Source organism: Cryptomeria japonica, chromosome 10 (genome assembly GCF_030272615.1).
Source record: "Cryptomeria japonica chromosome 10, Sugi_1.0, whole genome shotgun sequence".
Classification (NCBI taxonomy): domain Eukaryota; kingdom Viridiplantae; phylum Streptophyta; class Pinopsida; order Cupressales; family Cupressaceae; genus Cryptomeria; species Cryptomeria japonica.
In genome coordinates, this window is record NC_081414.1 from 241321786 (window position 1) to 241338443 (window position 16658).

Sequence of the window (16658 nt, forward strand, 5' to 3'; positions counted from 1 at the left end):
CTTTGGATACCATAACCCATAATCTTTTGTTCCTTTCAAATATGTGAATATCTTTTTAACAACAATGTCATGATTTTCTCTTGGATCAGACTGAAATCTAGAAGCAATGCAAAAAAAATTCATTATATTTGGTCTGGTCTGAGTTAAGTACAATAGTCCACCAATCATTGATTTGTATCTACTTGAGTTCACTTTAGGAGATTCATCTTTCTTTGACAGTTTGCAACCGGTTATCATAGGGGTTCCAACTGGTTTTGAATTTTCAAGTCCAGATTTCTGTAGAAATTATTTCACATATTTAGTTTGAGAAATGAAAATACCTTTATCAATCTAAGTGATCTGCAGACCTAGGAAAATTTTCATCTCACCAATCATAGACATTTCAAATTCATTGTTCATGTCATCAAGAAATGTCATCCATAGATTTTCTTCTCCTCTAAAAATGATATCATCAACAAAGACTTCAATGATCAAAATATCATCATGCTTAATCTTATAATATAAGTTGCTATCAACATTACCTTTTCTAAATCCGAGCTTCAAAAGATGTTTATCCAATCTAGCATACTGGGCTCTAGGGGCTTGTTTCAATCCATATAAGGCTTTCCTCAATCTACAAACCATGTCCTTGTCCTCTGATAGTGAAAATCCATCAGGTTGCTCAATGTAGACTTCTTCTTCAAGATCTCCATTTAGGAATGCACATTTGACATCCATTTGATATACCTTGTAGTTTTTGTGTGCAACATAGACAAGAAATAGTCTTATTGCTTCAATCCATACAACCAGAGCATGAGTTTCATCATAATCAATTTCTTCTTGCTATGAGCATCCTTTACAAACCAATCTAGCTTTATTTATTACAACATGTCCTTCTTCATTTAATTTGTTTCTGAATACCCATTTAATTCCAATAACATTTTTATCTTTAGGCCTAGGAACCAATTCCAATGTGTTATTATTTTCTATCTGATTTAATTCCTCTTCCATTGCTTTCATCCAATTCTTATCTTTACATGCTTTAGTGACTGATTCTTGTTCAATTTGAGAAATTAAACATCCCTCTTCATCAACTAACCTTCTTCTTGTCATCACACCTTTTCTCTTATCTCCAATGATCTGATCTTGAAAATGATTCGGCTTTACATACCTGGTAGTCTTTGGATTATCTTGACTTTCTGCCTCTTTATGCTCTTCAACAATTAACATGGAATTTTTTGATGTTACTGGAGTAACTGGATCAATGCTCTGATCAGATTCTTGCATTACCAATTCTGATTTGACAATCTCATCTTCCAGTCCATAGTCATATGATCTAATCTGATTCTTTTTTTGCTCATCCATTCTGACATTTATGCTTTTCAATATCCTTTGCAATATTTTGTTAAAACATCTATATGCTTTTCTCTTAGTATAATAACCCAAGAATATTCCTTCATCACATCTAGGATCAAATTTCCCTATTCCATCATCTCTTCTGATATAGCATTTGCTTCCAAAAATTCTAAAATACTTGATAGTAGGAGTATGACTGAACCCAAATTCATAAGGAGTCTTATCGGTATCACCTTTTATGTGTATTCTATTGAAAGTGTAGACTGCAGTATTTACAACTTCTCTCCAATAAATATTAGGCAATTTGGCTTCCATCATCATTGTCCTTGCAACATCTACGATAGTTCGGTTCTTTCTTTCCACTACTCTATTTTGTTTTAGAGTTATAGGTGCAGATAATTGTCTTCTGATTCCATATTTCTCGCAAAAATTATTGAATTCACTAGATGTAAATTCACCACCTTGATATGATCTTTAGCATTTTATCTTCAATCCTATTTCTGTCTCAACCATAGCTTTAAATATTTTGAATTTTTCAAGGGCTTCTGATTTTTCAAGTTTAAAAATGCAACCCACATCATTCTAGAGTAATCATCAATAAGAAACATAAAGTATCTATCTCCTTGAAAGATTTTAGTCCTTGCTGGACCACATAGATCAGTATAAATAAGATCATGAATTTTATTAGATCTATCATTTATGCTTTTGAAAGAAGTTCCGATTTTCTTACCCATTGTACATTCTCTACATACTGGATTGTGAGGCTTGATGATCTTGGGAAAATCTCTGATAGCCTTGGTTGAACTAATCTTTACTATGCAATCAAAATTCACATGACACATCCTTTTATGCCATAGACAACTTTCATCAATTTGAGCAATCGAACAAGTCTTCTCACTGGAGTTCAAAAGAAAGATATTTCCTTTGGTCTGAGTTCCAGATGCAATTTCCAATCTAGATCTATTGATAATCTTGCATTTCCCATCTTTGAATTGCAAATGAAATCCTCTATCCACAATCTGACCTACACTCAAGAGATTATGCTTTAAACCTTTAACATAATAAACATTGTCAATATTATTCTTACCATCCAAGGACAATGTTCCTTTTCCTTTGATCTTGCATGCCTTGTTGTCTCCAAATATGAGTACTCCACCATCAAATTCTTGCAGAGTTGGGAATTCCCTTTTATCACTGGTCATATGATGTGAGCAACCACTGTCTATAACCCATTCATCCTTCTCTTCAATTTTAGCAGCTAGGGCTTTCTCCTCAATATGAGTTGTATCATTGTCAGGTTTTAGAGATTCATCCTTGATAGCATTAATTACCCAATCTTTTCCACTACTAGATCTTCCATCACTGGATCCACTTACAGGTTCATCATCATCAGTTTTACCAGAATCATCATCACCAGCATAGTAACAATGTGATTTTTCCTTATTCTTTTTGTATTTAGGTTTGATTTGAAATTCTGGATTAGGTTTATAATTCCTCAAATATCTTTCATGATTCCTTGTAGCTCTTTCAGGACATCTAGAAGCAAAGTGACCAATCTTATTGCATGCCAAAATTTAAATGGAACTTTTCCTTCAAACTTAATTCCAACCGGTCCTTTAGGGATTCTTCTGGCAATTAGGGCTTCCAATTCTTCAAGTTCGTTGTTCTCTCTTTCAATGTCTTCCATCTCTTTAGCATATAACTCTTTCCAATCTATCTTATGCTTACTAGAGGTAGATGCTTTAAATGCAGTTTCTATTTTAGTAGCATTCTAATCTCCAATCTCTTCAAGTTAAAAGGAAGTCAATTTCCCAAGTAATGTATCTCTAGTAAAAGGGGTATTTGACATTGTTTGGAGTTCATTTATTGTAGTAGCTTTCATTTTGTAAGCCAAAGGTAAAACTCTTAGAATTTTTGAAACAATCTCATCCTCATTAACTATTCCACCGCAGCATTTGATTCCCATGACAATCTCATTCACTCTATCCATGAAAGAACTTATCTTTTCATCTTCTTCCATCTTCAAATTTTCATATCTCACCCAGTAACCTTCAAGTTTTGCAATATTTACTGCTTGGTCTCCTTCATTAGAGTTTCAAGCTTCAACGAGGTCTACTTTGCATTTTCCAGCTTTATGATTTTTAACAATTTTTCATCTAATAGGGCACTTAACAATGCTTCTTTTTCTTTGACATCATTATCAACATTCTTTTATTCATTAGCAGGTGCCAGGGTTCCTGAACTAGGATCATGAGGTGTATAACCTTTTTCAGTTATCTCCCATATCTCAGCTCTAAGACATCTCAAATGAATCTTCATTCTCTCCTTCCATAATTTGTAATTTGTACCATCAAATCTGGGACTCTCCTTATGGTAGAAATTATATGAATAACTTGATTCCATTAGATCTCCTCAAGCGATTAGGATTTTGCAGAGATGACCTAGCTCTGATACCAATTGTTAGAATGAATCAAAGGAAAACTGAGAGGGGGGGGGGTGAATTAGTTTTCCACAAGTTAAACAATTATTGTCGATTATAAAAATTTTACCGGAGCAAAATGAAAACAACACAGTGAAAGATAAAGCATGAGAGAACACAACACCCAACACCAATATTTTGACGTGGAAAACCTGGTGAAGGAAAAAACCATGGAGGAAAACCCTACCCACAATCGGATAATACTTTTGCAGCAGTACGCAAAAAATTTACAGTGGGGATTGCACATGCAATCGGGCCAACCGCCTAGAGGACACTCCTCAACACAAAAGGGAAGTCTCATTGACTTACAAAATCATCGAACTACAATACAGAGGAAATGAACTGTGGAAATAACATCTCCTAATGCTTGGTTATAGTTTTGATTAAGCAAAGTTGTCTGACCCACAACACCAAACTCTCCATAATACTTTGTTGAATGATATATCCTTGGTCACATATTTGCATCTCTCTGATAATGTAGACAATACCTGTATCAAAATTACATGAGAATATCTCCTATATATATACAAATTATCAACCTTGATAACAAGGTCGGCTAAACCATCAACCCTCAACTCATAATTACAAAGATTACATTACACGATACAAAGATCGACCACCAGACCAATATTATGATTTGCATTACATAGCATGGACCTAATTCAAATTCCCAAACAATTACATCCACCAAAAATACTACCAAGATCAACCACAACATGTTACATAAACTGAGAAAAACCCTCAGTGTCAATAACATAAAATATCCTACCGGACCCTAATAGGATCACCAAATCTTCACGCTAGCAACTAGCCAATGCGAAGACATGAAAAAATTGGGACACGATCAAGAACACCTTTAACACGTTAAGAACTATTTTTAGAAGCAGCGTCAAAACCACTTAACCATTTCATCAAATATCACCAACCGGGACCAAGAACATCAACCGATAGTCTAGAACATAATCAATAGCTTCTGGAGCACCAAATCATGAACCAACTGAATATGACATACATATAATCATCATGAATATCCTTCCAAAAATGAATCCAACAATTTGAACATACCAGAGCAGAATCTCTGATAACCTTTGCCAAAACCATGTCCAACCGAAGCAAGAAATCAACCAACCAAAGCAGTGTTGACAACCAACTAGAGCAATGTTGACATCAATGACAACACATAATAAATTCCTGCATATTGCCAACAAAAATGTATCATTCTGGGGGGGCTTTGAACTCTCAAACCTCTCTCATGGGGGGGGGGGGGTGTTGGTTGAACACATGTTCTTGAGAGAGTTTCTTGAGACATGCACTTGCATTTTTTATCTCTTTTTGGAGAGGAGTTATTTCCCACTGGGTTTTCTCCTTTTCTCCACTTTACAGAGATTTGCATGTTGTGATTAGGTACCTCATCAGGCCTTGTAGTCGGGACCCAAATTTGCATTGTTGCATGTAGTTGCATTTTTTTGCATGTAGCTTCTCTCATGCACTTAGATTTTTTAATTACTTTAATCACTTAATTACTTTAAGGTTTTATTTACTTAATTAATTTAATCATATTGAATAATTAATTAAGTTACCTTTTCTTTTTCCACTTAAGCTAAATTTAGGAAGCTTTTTTAGGCATTTAAGAATTATTTTATTTCATGCATTCAACCCTTAGGGTGTTATTTAGGGTTTTGATCTCCTTTATTAAAGAATTGATCTCATTGTAATTATTCATTCTAGCAAGTTAATTCAATTTTGATATCTTCTTGCAATTGTCTCCAATTATTCTTGCACTCTCTTGTTTGTAGGTTTTTCTCTTATACATGATAGGTATTTGCATGCAAGTGATAATTGGGCACTGTGAAATTCATCAATCATGAATTCTAACATTATTTTGGTTTATAGTCAACCTATTTTCACATTTTTATTTAATAATTAGATATGATAGAAAATATAAATATTAAATTTTCAAAAAAGTTAAATATTAATAAAAGAAATTGTATTTAGGGCAAAAAGACCATTAAGCTTGTAACCAATAAGAAATGTCCTAGTCGATTGTTTTCTAATAAATTTACATAGTTATGAAACCTAGCTTAAATGAGTTATGCCAATAGTAACTAGAATAGACAATTTTATGATATTTGCAAATAGAGTAATATCTATCAAACAATGAAATTTGTAGATGTGGTGGCTATCAATTAGTAGGATGATGGTAACAAAAGTGTGAAACTCAATGGCAATACAATAAAAAACAAGATCAAGAATGTAAATAAATGATAGATCTAAGAAATAATGATTTAATCATCACACTATGTCATAAATGACAAAAGTGTATAATTATTTTATTTTATTTATATAATTTCCTTTATTTTTATGGCACTATTTTTTTAATACATAAAAAATATTTTATTTTAATTTAATTGAGAATTATTTTATTTATTTAACAATTAAATAACAAGATTTCAATTTTATTTTATTTACTTAAGAAGGAAGTATCAGCCACAACAAGATTATTCAATTTCTTCGTAATCCTAGAAAAAAATCCTAAAACTAGTTGTTGGACACCTTTCATTAATTCCATGAACCTACCTAGAAGACTCACCAAGTATCTTTACCACTTATCAATTATAGTTTAAATTAATACGTATTTACAATTGATACATATATTATAAAGAGGATTCACTATTAACATTGGAATGACATTTCTCTAGGAATTCAGATACATATACATACTTTTAAATTAAGGACTTCTATAATGTGTTTATTTTTCAGATCTCTTTTAGGTTTTCTATGCCAAAGTTTTAATGTATTATATGGCAATCAAAACTAACTTCCATTCAATTGTAGGTGTTGGAAGTTCCATTGGTTGAGTGTGTAAATAATAAGAGGTTGAACAATGTTACCAAGTAATAAGTATATAGGAAAGCTAGTGAAAATGGGTATGCATTTTAATTATAATAGTTTGAAGAGGGGATTATATCAAAAACATAAATTTAAGAGATATAAATAAAATTAATAGTGTTTATTAGTATCAATTGATAAACATAGTAGTTATGCTATTGATTCATTGAATCAATCTCCTTGGTGTGTGCATTTCAAATTATTTCAAGTAACATTAGGGATAAATACCTATACATACCCCTAATATTGAAATACTTGGAAAATAGTGGAAGACCTTGATATGTAAAAGAAGATATATTAATTAATAAGAGATGTTCATTTCTTAATATGTAATTCATATACATTCTTCTAGGGTATGGGTGTAGATTATATCATGTATCTTAAAAGAGGGTATAGGACATAGTGTGTTCTAACTAAGACATAACAATATGGAAGTGTGTTAGTAGTCTATGTGACTAACAAGATTATTTCTAACGACACTTGAGATTCTATTGCATTAAAAGGCTTGACTACAAAGAGAGCACTTGGTGTACATAGATGCACCAAAAGGCCAGGGGGGATTAATTGGTAGATGAAGAAGGTTGAGATATGAATAAAAATGAGATAAGTCACTATCTTTACCCTATTTTTTCCTCACAAACATAGCGCAATTTTTGTATCTAAAAATATAGGTATTCCAATTAACTACCTTTAACCAAAATATCCAATTACTTAAAGCTCATAACTCATGGATTGTTAGGGAATAAACATTTCGTATAAACAAGAAAAGTGTTATTTCATAGAAATGGATAATTAACAATTTGTATTAAAAAAAATCATCATTTCATATGTAAGTGAAATAATTCTAAAATACATAATTAAAGAAATGAATTTTTTCATAACCTTATAAATTACTATTTTCTTATTATATTATTTGCTATTCTACTATAATTCAACATTGACTCAAAATCTTAGGTTTAATTTGTTATCTCAATTTTGTATTTGTGAGATGTTATGTAGAGCTTATTGTTGTCACAGAAGTTGAACCCGCTTGATGACCATGTATGCTCATCAACCTTGTGCAACATGGAAACAACCTCCCAAGTGTGGGACTTGCAAAAGTGAGGTTGAGTCTCTGGAAAAGGCCGACTTCCTATCCAATCTGATGCAAGTGTTCGACCAACCCAACACAGATAAATCCTAATCTAGTGATCTGAGGATGAAAAGGGAAAAAGAGGGAATTCTTGGAAGGAAAAGGGGGTTTGCACCCATATTGAAATGGTGATATTACCTTCCCATATCAACACAAAACATCAATAAAACTATCCCAGGTATGGACAATATTCTATCCTAATTCATCACCTAGGTGTGAGTGAAGGTTGGAATTATACAAGACGAGGAGAGGAACTGATACTAGTTCATAGTCAACATCCACAGAGGGATCAACACAGTCACCTACAACTAAGGGAAAACAAATCAGAATGCATTCAAGAAAGAAGGTAACACATTTACACAAATTTCTTAAACTGAATAACGACGAGATAAGATAATCTTATCAATGTGAAGGAAAAGCATAATCTACAGTGACAGAGGAACAAACATATATTTTGAAAGACAAAAAGAAAGAGGATCTTGAGGAAATATACAAAAATTGCCTTTATAGTTGAGGCATATCTCAAAATTAAACTACAACTAGAAACCCTAACCCTGCTAGGGTTAGGTTATAAAAATATAGGCAAGAGGAAGGATCTGACAATGTACAAAATCTCCTCTTTGAGTGTCTAACGTCTGGGAGGAAACAAAACTACCCTGCCAATGAAGCAACCTCTGTACATAAGCATGGTCGAGTACACTTCTGGGTAAAAATTTCATTGATCCATAATGAATGAGCATGGATTGCGTCTGAGAATGAGCCACAAAGTCCAATATAGAGTAATGGCATTGAAATCTGGCAGTTGCATTGAATTTTGATTGGATTTAGGGCATCGACTGAGCTCAAAAATTGCCTCGACCGTCAGGTCGACAACCAGCATATAGGGAGCATTTAAATTCTAATGGGCTCCACAAGATTGAATTTTCATCGTTGATTGAGAGATCTCACATGCAGATGGATGCGCAAGATCTCATCACATAAGCTTCCAAAAGGCCCAATGAAGGAAGGAGTCGCCATCATCTGATTGAGTCATTAAGAAGATCCAACGATGGAGATCACACCTAGAAGGTTGGGGCCATTGCACCCTCGCTGCCACACACATCGCCCACATTCCCACGATGCAAAAAAGGCATCTAGAAAGAGATCCGCTAGGGAGTGGGAGGAGAGAAACAAGTCCCTCACTTGCCCCCAAAGAAACAATTACACTACCAAAGGAGACTGTGGGGAAGAAGGCGAAGAAAAACTTGCTTCTTGCACGGCCGCAACACAAAAAATGGATCATTGAAGAACCTCATGGGGAAGCGGGGAGGAAAAAAAGTCTCCTTCTTGCCCATAGAGAAAAACAAAGTAGCCAAAAGGACTACGCGGGGCGTGCGGGAAAAGAAAAAGCAACAGCCCACGAGTCAACCAACGAAGAAAGGAGTTGCCGGAAGATCATGCGAGGGCGTGGGAGAAACAATAGAGACTGCTCATGGGCTCATGACCATTGAAGCCAGAAGCCAAGAAGACAGTGGGGAAGCGGGCGAAGCAAAACTTGCTTCCTACTCGCCCGCAGCACAAAATAGGAGGAACAAAAGGACTCTGTAGGGGCATGGGAGCCAAAAGAAACCTTTGCACCAATGAGTGGAAACCAAAGGGGGAACCAACCCACCAACGATAGGGGACCCTCCATCCGGTGGAAACTTAAGTGAGTTGACCGACTGACTCGGTCAATGCGAAAATAGAATTAGAGCTCAGAAAAGAAAAAGTTCCCTTTTGTAGAAAATGCGCATAGGCCAGCAAAAAAATGCATAACACGCAGGTTATGCAGAATTCTGGATTTCTCAAATCAGCTATCTTCAGGGTAAGTTGACAGAAAAAGGTCAACACTTAGCACTATACAATGTTCATCTAATACTATTCCTTTAAGTTTAGTTAGTATATAATTCTTCAAAGCATGCAGGTCTCTAAAATGAAAACTAGGACCTTTTATAACTAATTCAACTTAGGTCTCATTGAATATCCTTGCAAAATAAGGTTTGCAAGAAATGTGGAGATTAGATGTTCTTCACATGATATATTATAATTGGTAATTTTAATGTGAAAGAATTCAACAATTGTAATTATATAAAGATGATAATAGAAAACACAAAGTAGTTTTCTTATGTCATGTTTATTGAAGATGTTTTGAAAATTTTGTTAATGGAGTGGTGAATATTATTATATTCATATGATGTAAGTTAATTTACACACTAAATTTTGTATTCACTATAACAAGTGAAGTCAAGAATTTGTATAAGGTTTTGATATTTTAAGATATGTTGATATTATTTGTGTTTTTTTGTAATTTAATACTTACTGCAACTAATTGTTAACAAGAATAAGAATTTAATATAAAGTAATTATATAAATAAATATTATTTTCTTTAATATAATGTTTAGGATATTAATTATTTATATTTAAATTAATGTCTTAAATTTTGAATGTTTGTGAAATATATTTTATCAATTTATCTTATATTACTCTATGATCCATCATCCATCAAATATCATTATTGAAAAACCTATAAAATATTATTCACACAATCAAAACATTCAAATTTAATAGCTCCCGATGTAGAATGGTTGGTCGAGCCATTGAAACCTCGTCAGGTGGAGTATGTCAATTATCGAGGGGTCTAGAAAATTAGTTTAGTCTCACCTTACAAGAGTGGTCGGAATACCTCTAAAATAACAAAAAAAACATTAATCCTAGAAGGGAGGACCACCTGGTGTGGGGAGGTACTCCTTCAAGGAATTATTAGGTGGCCTCTGTTGTCCTTATGCTGGCTTAGTCTCAAGACTCTATTCCCTGTTGGGCCAAAGCTTGGTGTACTGGTTTGATTCCTAAAATAAATATTTTTTTATGGATTCTTCTGCAAAATAAAATCCTAACCACAGATAACCTGATAAAGAGGGGATTCTACATCCCCAAAAGATGCTACTTATGCCTTAATGTTGAAGAATTCGTTAACCATATTTTTATTCATTGTCCTTATGTCCAACCTATCTAGTCGATGCTTTTTCAGTTATGGGGTTTAAATTGGGTGTGTCCTGAGTTGATTCAAGACTATTTCAAGAGATGGTCTTGCAAAACTAAAAATACGACTATAAGGAAACTGTGGGATTTTTCTTTTCCATATATCTTATGGGGTATCTGGAAAGAAAGGAATAATAGAATTTTCAGCAACACCATTAACTCCCCTGAAGTGGTGTGGGCTAGGTTAAAACACAATCTTGTTGAGAATGTGGTGGCTATTGGATCTCATTCTTGCAACAGTAAGGAAGAGTATGAAGTTTTAAGGAGCTGAAAAATCCTAGCTTCTCTAGAGTACAACACTAACCAGCTCAACAGAAGGATGTGTTGTTGGTCTTCTCCTCCCACTGATTGGATTAAGGCTAACGATGAGGTTGCTAAAGGGAACCTAGAGCCAGCTAGCTATGGTGGAGTTATCCGGAATAGTGTTGGCTTTTGTATGCAGGTGGTTGCCTTCCCAACTAATCACTTGGCTAAAGCCATGGGCACCTTCCAAGCCATTAAGTTAGCACATCAACTGGGAGCCAAAAAAAATGGCTGGAGGGAGACTAATAATATAATCAACTGCCTCCTTGGTAAGCAACATCCATCATGGTCGATTAAAAATATTATCGACACGACCAAGGAGTTACTTGAAGGATTCAACCAATATTACATCTATCATATTTATAGAGAGTCCAACAAGAGTGTTGATTGGGTTGCCAACGAGGCAGTACAAAGTGGGCAGATAATGTTTTGGTATGGAGAGGGGGAGCTCCGTCAAGTGGCACGTGACATTTTAAATTATGAGAGATATCATGGGAAACAAGGTATGATTTGATATCATTTCTTGATATGGTAGGGGTGGTCGTGGCATCATGAAACAGTTTCGTAATCAACCAAGAAGGAAGTACACCATTAATTGCCATAACATCTCGCATGCTTTGTGGGTTCTTCTTTCCATTTGGAGTGGAAGCTTGAGGAATCTCTATTTACTTCCAGAGGCTTCTTCTTTGTTTCTTAAAAAAAGAAAGTTTGCAAAGAAGAGTGGTATTTGCTGGAACTTACATTTTGTTAAAACTGATAAGAAGATGGGGAAATTGTAAGCGCACAAAGGCTACAAAAATAGATAAATGGTGGGACCGTCCCCAAGTTTGGGTTGTATTGCAAGCGGCAAACATTTTGGATTACATGGAAAGAATGCAAGAAAGAAGACTTGAAATCACTAGGATATAAAAAAAGGGGTGGAAAAAGGGCACCCTGACCATTGGCAGCAAGAAGGTTAAGGTTAATGAAATCATGATCGTAGAGGCGACTAGTCTGCTGATGGATGGAATCAAATTCTATAGGGACCGGAAACTGTCAGAAGCTGCTGTGAAGAAATTCCCCAAGGATGAGGTGGAGAAAGAGAAATTGGTCAAGGGAAGCCACACCTACTACTCCCCTAAGGTAATCAATCTAAGCTTTGGTGATGAATTTTGTTTGCTATCATGAAATTCATAACTTTAGATGGTAGATATACCAGAGTTTATAGTGACCATTTTGTTCTTATTAATCATTTCTGGCACAAGGAGAAAATTGCCCCCCTACTACCCGTTTTGTGCCCTAAATGTTGGGATTATGGATGCTATCTCTAATCTCAAGACTAACCCTACATTACATGAGGGTCTTATGGTGGTCCTATACAACCATATCAAAAACACCACTGTTCAACATTCTATATCCGACGTATCCGAGTCAAATGATGATTTGGGTGATTCAGATGATGAAGATTATGAAGTGTACGACATAGAGGCGGATGTCGAGGAGGACCCCCATACCCCCAGGTCGAGCAAGCGTAAAAGGAAAACCAGCCAAAAGGAACACGGTAAAGGGTCGATCAGTCGGAAAAAGAAGAGGGAAGACGTTGATAGTTGGTATGAGGAAGAAGAGGAGAGTGAAGAAGACATGGAGACAAACAGTGAGGAGGTACAAATTATCTCAAGCCAGAAGAAAAAGGGGAAGATGTTGAGAGGTGAGGAGTTGGAGGCCAAGAACCGCTCACCCCTTCCTACTAGATCTAAGTATCGGAGTAAGGGCTTGGATGGGGAGAATACCCCCAAAAAGGAAATTAAGACAACTGAGTGGAAGGAGGTGGATCTGGAGGTGAACTTGGACCATGTGGGAGATGAGGCTCAGGATGGCTCCCCTCTGGACTTCGACCTCTGTATCCAAAATGAAATGGATGACTTCAATAAGGTCTTCTCTTGACTATAGAAGGAAATTAAAAACATAAAAGATAAACATGTCCAAGAAGCTAGAAAACTTGAAGCTATGGAAGCTATTGGCACCGACAAATTCAACTTTCTACCTAATGGCATAAGTGAGCTGACTAAAGCTATTAGCAATACATAGGAAATTATAAATGTCCAATGCAGTATCTTTAAAACCCTAGAAGATAGGGCAGGGGCAACTGAAAAGAAGATGGAAGGGATTGAGAAGACCCTCTAAAATATTGGGGAGTAGAGTTACAAGATTTTAAAGGCCAGTTCTAATAGTATCAAGGTCCTAATTAGAAAACTCGAACAGGTCTAGGGGGATAAGGTCCTCGGGGACACTACTAAGGAGAAGGACAAAACCCCTAAAGATAAGGAAATTGGTCCTAGAAAAAGAACTAGAGGAAGTACCAGGAATAAGCAAAACCAAAGCAGGGACATTGAAGATCTCAAGGGGACTGCTGTGACAATGGAGCAATTGGAGCTGGAAGCTGTCAAATTGCTAAAGAACTTCACCTAGGCCTGGTTGTTTTTCTCTACTTTCCCTGCTGTTTGGTGTTTAGTTTCTTTGTGTTGACTCTTTTCTGTTGCTGGCTTTTTGTTTTCGACCAACTCTCCTTTATGTGGTTGCTGTCTTTTTGTTTTCTAGTGGACTTTGATGACTATCTTTTGAATCTTTGATGTAAAGGGTTTCAGAGGCCCTTGAAAACCTATTTCCCCCTAATAAAAAATAAATAAAAAAACATTCAAATTTAATAATTTGATGTCTTCGTTTTGTCTTCAATCAAAGACAAAAATCGAAGCCAACTTGTTTTTCAAAACGAACAAACCTAAATGAAGTTGTCCAGTGCCTTTCGGGAGTGGATGGTTGTCACTTTGTTCACTATTCTTCTCACTTAACATATACGATGGTTTTGATCTGGCAATAGTTTGGAAATATGTGAGAAAATTCTACATATCATGGGTATCTGATTTAAAAGGATGGTTAAATAGATATATGTGCATCGTTAAATCAATTCTAAAATTCATGCACTTTGTTGTGAAGATTTTATTTCCCCGGTTTTTATAGGAGATCATGTGTATAGCCATCCACTAACGCAAGGGACAATAAAATACATTCTTCTGCATTTTCGCAATCTAAGAAAACTGTGAGTTAATGTCGTGGCGTCCTTGTCTTCACATGAATGGAGATTTAGTCCACATTTAGACTGCCTTATTTCTCCATCACTCTAAGAGAGCAGCATTATTTTGGACACAACTAGATCATAACCCAATAGAATTCAATTGAGGTAAATCATAGCATGATTTCTCTCTTTGTTATCTTGGCATTCATATCCTTTCACATGGAAAGAAAAATATGCCTTAATGTAAATAGGATTTTCTTTCTCTCTATATATGCTTAGAGTTATTAGAATTATCGAAATCTTTTGATATGATTTTAATAAGATTGTTTTTTAAACATAAAGTTTGAAGTTCATTTCATAATTAAAAAGAAATATATTTTATCATTTGATATATATATATATATATAAAATTTAAATTTAATTCTTTCTAGACTCTCTACATATATATAATTGACTCATAAATAATCCATTATGTCTAATCTTGAAACAAAATAGTCTCGCTAGAAAAAACTTTAGACAGGGATAACAAGAGTCTCACTGGTGTTTCCTAGGGTTACTATACATAGAGGTCGGTTGCTCATGTGAGGCTTACCTCGCGCAGGCTGATTGACGACCGACCTTGTTGGCGTGGGCTGTAATTAGTGCAGAACGAAGGTTGTTGCAATCTGTGGGCACTAAATCTCCGAGCGATGGACTTAATGCAATAGTTGGCTCGGTTGAAGGTAGTGCCAAGTCATTCAAACAGGCTGTGGTGGAGGCGCGACCCCTTCCCAAAGTTGCTAAGTTTCTTACGAAGTGCAGATCGATCACGATTAAGACGTCAGAGGAGGAGGAGGTAAGGATCTCTCTGGCGCTTCTTTGGTTGTCTTTCCTAATGCCCAAATGGCTGGTGCCATTATTTCTGAAAAGAATAGGCTTAGAAATACTGCTATTTTCTTAGCAGCTATGGATATTAACAAGTTGTCGTTTAGGAACTTCTTGAATTCTTAGTTGCATAATACACGGGGTAAAAATTTGGGCTTTTCTTTTTCGTTCTGTAGGATTATTCAAATTTGGCTTTCCTAATTTTCTTCAAAAACCTTAGTAGTCAGAATGAAGTTGTTAAGCAAAAATATTGGGCCATCGGGTTTGGTTTTTTTAGGGCCATATCATAGGACCCGGATGCAAATACAGATAAAATTTTGGCTTTTTCGAGCCCTAAATGGATTACAGTACAGAACATTCCTCCATATCTGTGGAATGTTATACCTAATGCTATGGAACCATTAGGGAATGTTTTTCAAATGGATGAAACGACTTCACTTTTGCCACACATGAACGATAGAATGCTGGTTTCTTTGAATCCTAGAAAAAATCAACCTAAAGATATAAGAATTGAACTCATTAGTGAGACTATAATCTTCCCCATTGAATACTTGGGGGTATAAATGCTTGTTTCTTATGTAGAAGAGAAGGGCGTCTCAAGAAAAATTTCCCTCTTCTTAAGAAGACCAAGAAAGTTGCTAACCCTAATAGTAACCCTAAGCTCAACCTTGTGAGTACCTTGGTTTTTGAGTCAAATGTCTCCCTGTCCTCTTCGGCTTCTTATATTCCTCCTATTGGCTCTAAGATTGGTGATATGCCTAGCCCTAATACCTTGAATGAGTCAAATGTCTCCCTATCCTCTTCGGCTTCTTATATTCCTCCTATTGGCTCTAAGATTGGTGATATGCCTAGCCCTAATACCTTGAATCAACTTTTGAAATCTCTCCCTTTGCTACTTCATCTGTCCATTCCGTTGATATCTTCAAACTCATTGCTAACAATCCTCTAATGGATAAATTGGATGCTTTGTGTGTTGAGGTTAGGAAGGCCGACCGCTCCTCGGTTGGTTCTCACCCCCTTGTCATTGTTGAGAGATCTTGTAATCTTCCTATTTTTTATAATGCTAGGCCCCCTAACCACATGACATTGAATGCCCAATAGATCATTCTTGAGAAGTTTAAAAAATTGAATGAAACCCGTCATAGGGTTCAATGTATCATGGACTCTGGTTTGAAAATGAATAGTGATTGTGATGTAGATAAAGATAAGAAGTTGAAACTATCTACTTTGGCTTCCACTACTAGTGATAGAAGTGACTCCCTTGGGGGTGATTTTCTCAAAATTGGTGAAGGGTCAAAACAGAGTTCCAAGGCTTACTCATCCTAGAAATCTAGCAAAAATTCTATTAGCTCTGCTAAGTGTCATTCTAGTGATAAGAAGGCTCTTGATTATTTTGATTGCCTTCTAAAGGATAAATTGGCCCATGACTCCCTAAATACCCCCCCACCCTTCAGTTTTGGCATTAAATTATGTAGTGGTGGAGAAGTACCTCATAAGAGTGTTGTCTCTATCACTGATGGTGAAATCCTTGTGAGTATGGAGGTGG